General features: G+C 36.6%; 1 pseudogene; it reads left to right on the plus strand.

Annotated features, from left to right (window-relative positions):
* Window positions 1–845: 845 nt before the first annotated feature.
* Window positions 846–14,302, plus strand: part of LOC124985708 (glutamate dehydrogenase 1, mitochondrial-like) — a 74,235-nt pseudogene continuing 60,778 nt past the window's right edge.

Below are 14,302 nucleotides of genomic sequence, written 5' to 3' on the forward strand. Positions count from 1 at the left end.
TTCATGATTTCTTAAATTCTTCTCTGGTCAACTTTGTTTTCAAGATTAAATATTTTGTCTTCGATATCTGAGGTTCTGTCTTCCAGGTGTTCTATCCTATTGGTTATGCTTTCTATGGAGTTTTTTATTTGGTTTATTGTTTCCTTCATTTCAAGGATTTCTGTTTGGTTTTTTTCAATATCTCTAACTCTTTATTGAAATAATCTTTTGCTTCCTGTATTTGCTCTTTTAACTGTCAATTGGTGTGGTCATTCAATGCCTGCATTTGCCCTTTCATCTCATCAATCATTGCCTGCGTTTGCTCTTTCATCTCCTCGTTTGCTTCCCTCATCATTTTGATTATGTACATTCTGAACTCCCTTTCTGTCATTTCTTCTGCCATGCTGTCATTGGATCTTATTGCTATACCATCTAGGTTTGTTTGGGATATTTTCTTACCTTGTTTTCTCATATTGTTCAGGTATCTACCCGTCTAGTAGTGAAACTCTGGGATATTGCAGATTTCCTCTGTTGACTAATATTGTCTCTGTTAGATTTCCAATAACTCAATTCTTAGCCTTCAGTAGCCTGAAGTCTTGGAAGAACTTCACATCGCGGTGATCCACTAGGATGCTGGCCTTCTAAGGCTGGTGGCCTTAAGGTGGGGTATTTCCCCGGTGGCTCTGAGTTGGTCCCGAGTCTCTCAGTACCTCCTCTTCTTGGCTCCTGGGTCTTGTCAAAGGTCCTCTAGCCTCCTGTAGGTGTCTCTGGAAGGGAGTTGCCCTTCCAATGATGTTGGCCACGCCCTCAGGAGTAATTCATAATGCCTGCACCAGCCTATAAAGAAGCCTCTGGCTAACTCCATGATGTCGACAAACCTCGGCGTGGTGGTCCGGAGGGGTTGTTCAGTGATGGTGTCTGTCTTTGGCCTGGTGGTTGGGCAGTTTGGCTACCAGCTGCTCAGCTCCACAAGGTAGGTGGGTTGGGTGGCCACCTGCTACCTCTGCGATGTAGGCGACCTGACTCGCCCGCCAGCTCGCTCTGGGACTGTGACCAACCAGTGATGGCACCAACCTAGGTGCCTAAACTAATCTTTAATACACTGATTTCCTGCCCCTTTTCTTTTCAGGCTAAAGGAAGCACTTACTTTGAACCGTGGGTCCAATCAGAAGGATTCTCATACATTCAATATTATACCCATTCTGTGATGGCTTCCAGTGCAGGATTGCTCTTGGTACACTTGGGGTTGCTCTGGGAGGAGTAACCAGCACCTGGAACTCTGAGCACTCATTTATTCATTATGTAAGTGTCTACTCTCAACTGTAGCCAAGAAGGTGGAGTGAAGTGTGTTTGCCTTTCTTCTGCTTCTTCATTCATCAGTCCCAACAAGGTTAACATTCAGGACTTCATAGGTTTATAGAAGGATGCATAGAATATGGGGTTCAGCCATAGTTGTTGTCAGCAACCAAATAATTGAACATCTATTTTAACAATATGCAAATATCAAGAACAAAAGAAACATGTAAGTGCTATGAATAATTCTGGAAGCATAGCATGTTTTATGTTTTGAATTCAGAATCCAGTTGTAGCCCTGAATATGCCACAAAATTACTCACTGTGCTAGCAAAGAGAAAGTAGAACACTTTCATCATTCTTCAGCTATGGAAAATCTGTGTAATGTGCAATAAATATTGGAAAAAGTTTTCTGTGCTCTTACACAATATGTTTAATCTGAGAACAGTGATTGCATGCTTAAAATATTTCTTGAAAATGTTTTACTATGATTGCTCAAACAAATACTGAAGTAGATATATATAATCAATGGCAAACTAATACCAAAGCATATTTACTAACAGCCAATGACTGCATTTAAAAAGAAATTGTTTACTCTGAATTACTGAATCATACAAGCAAACTGTTTCCTGAATTCAGATATCTCTTACATGATGATTGTATGCTATTCCTGGAAATAATTGCTGAAGTTGGTATTTATGCAATTAAACTTGAATTGCAGTTGGCAATCCAGAGACAATTTTCTCCATAAAAGTCAATTATATAACTCCATTGCAATGTTTATATATCAGAGACTTAAAGGCATTTCCCCCAAGCGATTGAGTTATGCAGCATAAATGCAAACAAAATATCACAAATAAAAAATTAGAGCAAGGGCAATAAGTCTGCCTGTGTGAAAATTCAATATCTTCAAGTTATGCAAAAAGCCTCAGTTTGTGGGATTCTTCAGTGGAATTACAACATTATCATTGCCCACATCTTCTAAGTTTAAGAGTTTAAGGAAGACTTGTCTTTAATTTGTTGTTATTAGAGATGAAAGAACAATTGTGTGGCAAAACGAATCTTAACTTTAAATTGATTCAGGCTTAGCTGAGCCAAAATACATAATCCTCCTCCAGTGATCTCAACTACAGGTGAATATCTATTTTAGTAATCTTGTATGTATCTGTAGAAAGAATTAGCAAGTGACAATGCTGACAAATATTTTTCTGTGATTTCAAAATAACAAAAAAATCTTGATACTACCCTTTGAAAAATTATAGTTTTACACTGAAGTGTGTAGCTCAGCATTCATGAGACCCAGGGTTTAATACTTATTACCACATACATACACATAGTAATAGTGTTGTAATACCATTTCAAAAGTTTGTGATGTGTTTTTGCTTTATTTATATACTTTAAATGTTCATTATATAATGACAATATTCAGCCTCCAACCTGGCTATGGATAAATTTTGATTTTAATACTCAGCTATTAGCAAAATGGTATAATTTTCACTTTTAATACACCCATTTCTTTTCTGTCTTAACTTCTCTCTCTCTCTCTCTCTCTCTCTCTCTCTCTCTCTCTTTTTCTCTCTTTCTATTTCTCTTTCTCTCTGTGTTGTTTTCTCTTTTCAGAGTTGAAGATCAAAGCCAGGGCTTTGTTCATACAAGGCAAGCTCTTTGCCTGTGAGCTACATCCCAACCCCGTACACCCATTTCTTTACTGAAGGAAAGATCAGGATAATTTATGAAGACAAATACATGGAAAGAATTTAAAATTCCAGAAAATTTGATCTTTCCTTGAATTTTGGAAAGAGAGTTCCCAGTGAACCTTTCCCTTCAGGGCCTGGATTTCTTGACTTTAGGCTGACATGGTTTTCTAAGAAGCCCTTTTGTTATACCCTTCATTCTAAAACACAAATATTTTCTAACAATGGAATGAAACTCAAATCTTTTCCAATAATGAGAGAATTCATTTCCTGGCTTCTTTCACCTTCTTCCTTGTGTCCTGTTCCATTCTGTATAGACTATCTGTATAGACTGTCTCCACTATCTCCACTCCGTATAGACTGTAAAGACAAGCAGAGCACTAATATTTATTGGCTTTTAGTTTTACAAATGTCTGGGAGGGGTCACAAGTACAGGGATGTGCTGTAGATGGGCTCCTATATAACTGCCATGGGCCAGAGAAATACTTTTCTTTCAATGCAAGTTTCCTTTTCAATATTCCTTCTAGTGCAACTTTCTGGTCCTTTACTATTACATAATACATAATGCCCTGTTTAATAAGTACCTCTTTTCCAAGGACAAACATTAATATTTTAAGAGACAATGTACTTTTAGTTCATATTTAGAAATAATATTTCCTACATTAACAATGTTTCTCCCCTGCCCTTGGAGTATATGATTCCCCAATGTTGCTCTGAGGGGCTTTTTATTTCTCTTCTACTTTTCCTATGGCCCACAGAAATCATAAAAATTTACATTAGCCTTTAATGTCCACTTTTATTGGGACCTAGGGACAGACTTTCTATTCTATTCCACTTTTTGGAGTCAGAGCTTCCCTTTGATTTAAGGAAAATGGAAGCTGACAATTACCAGCATGTCCTACAACTGACCCACAAATGAATAAAGACCTGAATAGTCATCATTGTACTGCATAGCAAGTAGGCTTACATAAGAAGAAAGGTTGGAATTAAAGTACAGTCATGCATTGTTCAATGACAGGGACACATTACAACAAATGCATTGTTAGTCAATTTCATTATTGTGCAAACATCTTAGAATGTACTCACACAAACCTAGATGGCATAGGTTGATCACTTGATGTACCTCTTGATGCAATAAAGAGTGATATACATGAGATGTGATATAACATGATATAATACTTTACAGTAAACATTTTTGAAAGTAGAAGGTGTGTACTCTAAAATGTTAAAATTCTAGTAAATACAGAAAGTGTAATGTAGTTGTTTATTACCATTATTATTTTGTACTGTACATAATTGCACATGCTATATATCTGATTGGCAGTGCAGGTTGGATTACATGATCATCACCACAATCACATAAGTAATGTGTTGTGCTGTGACATTAAGAGGGTGCAACATCTCTAGGTATCAGGAATTTTTCAGTGCCATGATAATTTCATGTTTTTTATATGGTCTATTGTTGAGTGAAACCTCTCTATAGAGTGCATGGCTCTGATAACAATAACAATCCACACTTTTTCCTGAGCTTTTTCTGCAGCTATCTACAGTAGTGAATAAAATAGACACAATTCACTGTCATCATTGAGTTGATGTTCTACAGGAGAAAGAAATGATAATAATAATAGTCATTCAAAAAAAAGTACTATGAGGAGAACACAGAGAAAGCATAATGGAATACACTGGTGAGGATTAAGTGTGGGATTTTAAAGAGGATATTTGAGCAAACACCTGATTGAGAGGAGGTAACAAGTTAGGCAGGTATCTGAAAGATGAGAGTTCCCAGCACAGGGAGTACCAAAGACCTTGAGGCCAATCATCCCTGAAATAACTTCATAAACAACAAGAAAGCTGGCTGGCATGACTGGAGGCAAGTGGATAGAGAGAAAAGAATAGGGGGAGACAGGAACACTAGACTCATGCCAGATTTGTGGGATGTCATATGGATGTGATCTGGAATTATATGTGAGAATTTGAACAGAATTGTGACATGATCTGACATGTCTTAAATGAATCACTCTCTTTATTGAGAATAATTTAAAGTGGGAGGTAGTTAAGACATAGAGATCATTTAGAAGAATATTAAAAGTCAAGCATTATATTATGGTGGCTCAGAACAGGGATATATCATGTATATGGAAAGAATTAGACAGATTCAGAATATATATTTAAGGGATAACCAATATTTGCTGACAAATTGGATGTGGAATATTTGAGGAAGACAGCAGTTGAGGATATATCTAGGTTTTGAGCTTGAGCAAATAGGGAGATGCAAATATTGTCAATTTGGAGAAAACTGAAAGAGGAGTATTTTTCAGAGTGAGATGGGGAAAATTGATATTCATAGTTTTGAAAATGTGAAATTTGATGTGCCTAACAGATATACAAGTGGAGAAGTTAAGTAGAACGGTTGGATATTTTGGTTTTGAGAGATGTATGATTGCAGAAATAAATTTGGAAATCTACATCATGTATTATAATTTTAAAAAAGTTTTCTGGTGTTGGGAGAAATTCAGAGAGCATGGCAAAGTTTGGCCTCTTTCCTTTATCAGCATATTGCTTCTTGATTCATTATTTTGATCCAGTTCCTGTGTGAGCATATGTACTAACAAGTGTTTATCATGAGCAGTATGGCCTACTGGTTAACAGCAGAACTTGAAATAAATTGTCTGTTTGACTCCATCTGTTGATCATGGAGAAATTATTAAATCTCTTCATGCCTCATTTCCTCATATAAAAATTGTAACTAATGGTATTACCTATCTCAATTTTTGTCAGAATGAAATGAATTAACATATGGTAAATGGTTGAAACAAGGGTGATACATAGTGAATTTAGTACATGTGAACTATTATAATTTTTACAATTAGAACTTCCATTATTTATTAATGATATTTGGAACAGATGCAGTTTGAGCACATCATTACCTTCTGTCAATTTTGAGTGGAGAAAAATTACTCTAATTTTAGAGCAATTAACTTATTCATATTTATCTGTGTAAATTATGGCTATTACTAAATTGCAATTATTATTCATGATTGCAAGGCAATTATATTCCCCAAACAACTAACTTTTTTGAAAAAGAAAACATTAAAAATTTGAAAAAGGAGTTTCCAGTATGCTTTTTACAACCATTTTGAAACAAAATTCATTTATTCCACCATTCATCAAACTTTTTTGATTATCCCTAATATAGTTATATTCTTAGCAGATGAAATAATTTTTGTGTATTTTAAAATTGATAAACAATTTTCACACATTGAAATGAACAAATTTTTAGAGCATAGGTCCATGAGTTTTGAGAAATGCATACACTCAAGTACCTGTGTCCTTTCAAGCGACAGAACACTTCCATTACCCCCAAAATGTTTGCCATGTTGATTTCAGGTAATTCCTTACCAATTTCAGTAACTATTGATCTGTGGCTGGAGGTATACTTCAATGATAGACCAGAACTTAGCTTGTGTGAGACCCTAGGTCTAATCCCTAGCGTAAAAAATATAAACAAATAAAAAATAAATTATTGTCTCAATTGACTTCATCAAGTGTTCCTTCTGCCTGTTTAAGAACTTCCTCAAGTGCAATAATATTTTATTTACTCAAGTTTTATGTATGACTTCTTTCATTCAGCATAATGTATTTGAGTTTGATTCATATATTTTGGGTGGATGAGATCTTTTTATTGTGGATTTATTTTTCATGTTAAGCATACACCAAATTTTATCTTCTGATTTTTCTGTTGGTGGTTGCCTTATAGTTTTTTGTCTAGTGAGCATAAATTTACTACGAACATTCTTATACAACTCTTTTTTTGTTTTTAACTTCCTGTGAATAAATATTTAAAACTGTAATTTCTGAATCCTGGGGTAGTTACATGTTTATTTTTTTTTTCTTTCTTTCTTTTTTTTTTTTTTTTTTTTTTTTCTTCATGGTACTGAGGATCGAAACCAGGGCCACTCTACTACTGAGCTACATGTTCAGCCCTTTTAATTTTTGAGACAGGATCTGGCCAAGTTGCTGAGGTTGGCCTCAAACTTAACAATCCTGCCTCAGTCTCCTAAACCTCTGGGGTACTGACATGCACAACCATCCCCAGCATGCCTGGTTACTGATTGTGAGAAATGACCAAACCAGCTTTCAAAGTGACTGTATGTTATTCTTTCCCAAACACTGTAGGAGAATTACAGTTGTTTTGCAGTCTTGCCAACATTTGGTGTCATTATTTGATTTATATTAAACATTCTAGTATGTGTATAGTAGAACAAAACTGTTAATTTTAAAACCAAGTCTCACAGGTTTTTGACAAGCATTATGTTGAATCCATAGATCCATTTCAGGGAAATATAAATCTTATGAATAATGAATCCTCCAATATCTTGATCATGGTTATCTTTCTATATGTTTAACTTTTCTTTTATATCTTTCAACAGTGTTGTATAGTTTTCAATGTGTATTTTAGTCAATATATTACTAAATATTTTATGTTTTTGATGACATTATACACATTTTGGTCTTTATTCTATTTTACAGTAATGTTGCTTGTGGGTAAAAATACAATTAATTTTTTTATTGACCTTACATTTTGTGACTCAAATATTTTCCAGTCCTGTGCAAGGATCACAACTCCTTGGTTTAAAAACAGAATTTGTTTCCATGTATCTTGTTATTGAGATTAGTTTGTGAAATGAGCAGCTTTTCAAAAAGGAAAAGAAGAACTATAACTTTGGAGCAGGTGACATTGTGAGACAAATCAAGTTTAAGGGCACTCTCAGTAAGAAATTTTCTAACAGCCAACAGTTAGTATGAAGAAATTGAATTCTTGGAGAGTGACAAAGAGGTGAAGAAGTGAAGAATAACCCAGGAGTGAAAAGTGGGAATTGAACCTTGGCGACTGCATGGTGCACTAGCAAATGTCAGAGAAATGTAAGATGAGAAATATTAATTATATTCTAGGCACTAGAATATACAGACATCAGCAAGGCATGTCATAGCCCTATGACTCATCATCAGAAGAGAGGAATAATAACCCTATTTGTTAAAAACCAGGAAGCATGATTGAGTGTTGCATGTCATAGAAAATAGCTCTTTCTTATATAAGTGATATGTAAGGCCTGATGTGGTGATGTATACCTGTAATCCCAGAAACTCCGGAGGATGAGGCAGGAGGATTGAAAGTTCAAGGCCAGTGTCAGCAAATTAGTAAGATACTCAGAAAATTAGTGAGAACTGTTTCAAAATAAAAAGGGCTGGAGATGTAGTGCAGTGGTAAAACTGTCCTGGGTTCAATACCCTGCCCCCCGACAACCTTCTAAAAAAAAAAGTTATGTCATTTTCCCTGATCATGTTATTTTCTCAAGTGATCTAAGTTGCTGAACTGATTAATTTCTGGAGAGATATGTTTACCTCTTGGTATTTTGGCTAGTTGGTTGAAAGTAAACTGAATTTTCCAAATTACCTAAGGCTCCTATATAACTTATTCTAAAGCCCAACAATTATATTACATATTTATAAAATATTTGGGACTCAGATCCTTGAATCTTTCTGCCCCCCCCAAAGTATATAGTCTGAAAAGATAGCAGCAATATACCATGTAAGGCAAAACAATTTAGGAATACATTTTTCAGAGCCCATTCACCTCCATCTATACTGATGAATTTAAACTGGTTCATTGAAGCAGCAAATACATTTCATCTCTTATTAGGTGTAACCTCTGCTGAATCACTTAGTTCTTCCCACCTTTGAGTTCTTTTTCCTCTTTGGTCTATTCTTGATGACACCAAAGCACTTGAGGTATATTATTTCTGGTTTCTTCCAAAGATGAGAATGTTAAATGAAAATCTCCAAATTTTGCATTTGACTTTAGTAGAACTATCAAAATATGTCAAGAAGGAAAATAAGGCAATGAAATTTAAGTACTTATCCATTGCAAACAGACACTTTTTATTGATATAATGGGAGACAATTGATATTTGTGTACTCTTATTAAAAGAAGAAAATATGTAGTTCTCAGTTCTTATTGAACTTGCCCCCCAAAATGAGAATAAAGAAAAATTATTTGCTAATTCTAATAAAATTACCTTTACCTTTTATATTCCTTTTGAAAAAGTAAAGTAGATGTTATGTGAATTGTGGTTCAGATAAATAAGGTCACTTGACAACCTTTAGTTTCACTATTCTAGACTGCAGGACTTTAGAGTTCCAGGTAAATTATGAGTTCTGTCATAAAAATAGTAATAGTTATTATGTTCTGAGTACTTATAATGTATCAGAGATTCTGTACCTTTTCATTTATTCCTCAAAATAAACCCAAGGGCATCCTTTATTGCTCTTTGCTGTAAAATCTAATTGAGACTTTAGGGCAATTTGGATGTGGACATCTTTAAGGAGCACTGTTCTGACTCTCACCTAGCCATTCCTGGACCTCTTATAAAGGCCTGTGATGACTATCTGGTTCTACCATCCTTGAGTGCCATTTCAGTCACAATTTTTGTTTTCCCAATTGTGCAGGAAAGTTTAACAGCAGGTTGGGGTTGTTTGAATGCTGTACATTCTGAAGAAAGGCCTGCTTTCAGGACTGGGCTTGGGCCTAGCTCCTGGGTTTTAACCCCTAAATCCTGGGAATATTCTGCCTTATTAAAGCATTTCTATATGCTGAGTCTTTAAGCCACACTGTCTCATTGTGACCAAATAGTTTACCTGCCCATGTGATTTATGAAGAAATTCCTGTTTTTGCTTTAGGGTCCTGGGGTCTCAGTAACCAAGGTTAGTCATGCAGGCTTTGTAGGCCCATGTGACTAATCTTCCCTAGGAGCCCTGGACTCAAGGCTCAGGTGATCTTTCCTAGTCAGTAACACTTTGAGTATGTCACACATACTTCCTGGGAAAGTGAAATATACCCTTGTTTGACTGCTCTCAGGGGACACATGAAGGCTTTCTCTTGAGTTTCCATAACTCCTCTTTGCCTTTGTTGATTCTAGTTTGTATCCTTTTCCTGTGATAAGTCATAAGCATGAATATTACAGTGTCTGAGGCCTGTGAGCCCTATAGTGACTCACTGGATCTGAGGGTGGTCTTGGGACCCTTCACACACCAATACTGTGAAACCTAAAATAGTTGTGTTGTATTCCCTGCTTCAGCATCAGCTTTAAGCTTGATTTCTCACTATCTTGGTTGTTATACTTTTGAATCAGCAAACTCTTTAAGGGTAAATTCATGTTGTTAGGTTCATTTAATCTCTCTTCTTTTTTAATTAAACTTCACTATTTTTTCTACCAAATCCTGTGAGATTGTTAAATTTCTGCTCAGCTTATGTGCTTTCTGGTTGTTGCTTTGTAGTCAGCTTCTCAGCTTGTCTGTGCTGATTATAAATTGACAACTGTATAGTAAGGCAATGCAGAATATCAGGCTCATCATGAGCCATTTTTCTTCTCTATCAGATAATGTTCACTCAGGTATTATCTGCCTATTGTTCTCTGATGGCCTTTGGCTACTTTTAATGGAAGGGTTTATCTGATATAAATGTGTCCTTCAACAGCAGAATAACACATCTTTCTATTCCCATTTATTTCTGCCTGTCATATGAATCATTCATTCTTGAGCTCATCCATGTCTCATAGTGTGCTTCTAAATGCTGCCAATGTCAGACAAACATACCACTGAATATGGTGGTCCAGCTGTCTACTCTCTTACCCTAAAAGAACAAGATCATTATCTCATAATCTTGTGATAATTTTCCTCCTGCATTCTCCAATTGCATTTTTTACTCCACTAAAAGGAAAAAAAAATCTTTGTCCAGTGCTACATATTTTATGTTTTATTTGCATTAGCAAATCTTTCTTGATACCAGTTTCTTTCCAGCTAAATACAGTAAGAGTTTATTTCTCACTCATGCTACATGTTGATTTTGTTTGACATATAGTTCTATTATACATGATTCTTCAGAAACTAGCATGATGATAGCTGTTCAATCTATTATAATTTTACTACACAAATTATGAGGTCTTTTATTTTTAACTTTGGCACTTTTGGTTCATGGTTACTACTGGTCACACAGTGAAGCTTAACGGTGAAGAGGTTCAGAAATATAATCATCTATGTTCACCCTCAAAGGAAAGAAAACACACACACAAACACTGAGTATTTCTGACCACTAGTTAAGTCACCCTGGAGCTCATATTTATTAAGCATTCAACTCAGTACTAGGAGACTTAACATACATTATTTCATTTAATGCCTATAGTGACTGTATTGCATAGTTCTTAATAATTTTACCAACGCTTGTGTAGATTTAATGTCTGTTAGCATACATAGTTAGAGAAGAAACAAGAGTGAAATCCAGAATCTGACTCACTTTAGATCTGTGTATTCCCTTCTTGTGTATAAAGCATTTTTATGTAATTAGTATTAATGAAATAAAATAAAAATTATATCTTTGGTAGTTGGTGCTGTCTCTGTTTTCTAGAGGAAAATATTGTTATTTCAGAACTTATTTGGGAAGAACATCATCAAAAATATGTCATCTGTCGCATGCTATCATCTCTGAAATTTTCTTCTGCAATGTCTTTATCTCTAAATAACTACTAAGTTAAAATAGCTTTATTCTGTAATGGTTACATTTATCTATCTATCTGATCTCTATTTTCATCATCATCTATCTTTCCACATGACTTTAGAAATTTGTTTTCTGTAGAAATTTCATCTATGGGTTTGAGTCTCAAATATGGGAAAGTAGAGACAGTCAAGAATATTAATTCTGTTTAATAAAAATAATATGTTGCTGGGCACTATGGTGCATGCTTGTTGTCCCAGCAGCTCGAGAAGCAGAGGGAAGAGGGTTGGGAGTTCAAAACCAGTCTCGGCAAAAGCGAGGTGCTAAGCAACTCAGTGAGACCCTATCTCTTAATAAAATTCAAATTAGGGCTGGGGATGTGGCTCAGTAGTTGAGTGCTCCTGAGTTCAAACCCTGAACTCCCCCAATAAAATACGCATTTTGTGGATGTTTTAGTTAGATTTTTTACTGCTGAGATGAAAGGACCTGACCACACAATTTTAGAGGAGGAAAAGTTTAGTTGGAGGTTCAAGGTTTCAGAGGAGTCCGTCCATAGACAGCCCACTCCATTTCCTGGGGCTTCAGGTGAGGCTGAACATTATGGTGGAAAAGTGTGGTGAAGGGAAGCAGCACACATGATGATCAGAGAGCAGAGAAAGAGACTCCACTCACAGGATACAAAATATACACCCCAAAGTCATGCCCCTAGGAACCCACCTACTCCAGTCACCTAGTACCTGCCTTCAGTTGCCATTTGGGTAATCTCATCAGGAAATTAATTCACTGATTTGGTTAAGGCTGTTATAAACTAATAATTTTTCCTCTGAACCTTCTTGCATTTTCTCATATATGAGCTTTTGGGAGACACTTAATATCTAAATTGTAATATTCCATCCCAGGCCCCCCAAAACTCATACTTATTTCACAATGCAAAATACATTTAGTCCATTTCCAGGAGTCCCCACAGTCTCAACCGTTCCCAGATTTCCCATAAGATCAAGTCCAAAGTGTCCTCTGAGACTCAGGGCAAACTCACATTTTGAGCTCCTATAAAAATCAAAAGCCATTTACAAGTATTCAATGTATTAAAGTGCAAAGTAAACATTTGTATTCACAAAAAATAGGGGCATAGAAAGAAGGTTGACCAAAGAAAGATTGAAATCCAGCTGGGCAAACAAGTCCTGTAGCTCCATATTTGGCATCTGGGGCACATGGGCATGATAATCTTCTGTCCAAAAGGCTTGTGTAGTTCTGCCCCTGTGGCCTTGTTGGTTATAGCCCAAGGCCAACTGACCTTTCTGTTGGCTTGTTTCAGTTTGCTTCCTGCAGCCTTCCTCAGCAGACATTCCATGGTTCTGGCATTGCTTAATCTTAGGGGGTCTCCACTGGAGCTTTGGTTTCCTCCACACACCTCCATGCATCACCCTCTCAGGGGGTGCCCCCCAGGAACTCCGACCCTGCTGCACTTTGCCTGGACTCCTAGACCTTCCTCTGAAATCTTGGTGGACGCCTCCATGACCCCCTAACTTCAGCACCCTGTATTCCTACAGAACTAGCACCACATGGTTGATGCCAAGGTCTGTCACCATCTCAATAGTAGCGAAGCCTCCAGGGATCCTGGCTGTAAACCTCTGAGTGTCTGGGTAACTGAGAACCTTGCAAACACTTTCTAGGCCCCCTTATGCAAGATGGGTACTCCACTAGTCTCTTTTCAAGAGAATTTTTACTTTTACTTCCTTGAGTCTGAAATGGATTTAATCTTTACAATTCCTGAGATGCCCTCAAACCATCTGTCTTAAGTCTCTAGACAAAGTCTTAAGCATTTCTTTAGTGTCAGTAATATCTCTAGCAACTGCAAATTCCTTACCCCCTGTTTTACTCCCACCTTTCAATCCCAGTTTTTCAAATCTTTCTGCTCTACTTTCTGCTCCTGATTATCACAATTAATTTGTCTAAAAGCGGCCAGTAGTATTCATGCCACCCCTGGATGCTATGCTCTACAGAAATCTTCCACCAGATTAAGAAGTCCATTGCTTTTAAAATCAGCCTCACAGAAATTCTGAGGACATGAGCAATATGCAGCCATCTCCTCAACCAAAACATAACATGAATAGCCTCTAGTCCAATTACCAATAGTGCCTGCTACACATCTCAAAATTTGTCCAACAAATTCCAAAAAACTCCAGTCTTCTGAACTACATGGTCAGATTTGTTACAGCAACCAACCAACTCCTCGGTACCAATTTCTGCTCTAGTCAGTTTTTTTTCCTTCTGTGACTAAAAATCTCAGCCAGAACAAAATTAGAAGAAGAAAAGTTTATGTGAGGGTTCATGGTTCTCCATCCATAGAAAACTGGTTCCATTCCTCGGCGCTCAAGGTGAGGCTGAACATCATGGTGGAAGTGCAACAGAGTGAAGTGACTCACATGATGATCAGAAGCAGAGAAAGAGACTCCACTCTCCAGATGCAAAAGATATACCCCAAAGGCACATCCCAGAGACCCCCCCTCCAGCCATACCTTACCTGCCTACAGGTAATCCTTATGAGGTGATTAATTCACTGATTGATCTAAGACTCTCATACTCAATTATTTCACCTCTAAATTTTATTACAATTGTCTCAAACATGGGCTTTTGGGGAAACCCCAATCCAAACCATAATACCCCCCACTAGCGTGTTCTTTATACCTAAGAGTGAGACTCATTGTGATATATTAATTCAAGCAATAGCATAAGTAGGTTGATTCTTTTTCTTCCCTTCCCTTCCCTTGATCTCCTATTTCTACTG

The sequence above is a fragment of the Sciurus carolinensis genome, chromosome 5 (assembly GCF_902686445.1).
Source record: "Sciurus carolinensis chromosome 5, mSciCar1.2, whole genome shotgun sequence".
Classification (NCBI taxonomy): Eukaryota; Metazoa; Chordata; class Mammalia; order Rodentia; family Sciuridae; genus Sciurus; species Sciurus carolinensis.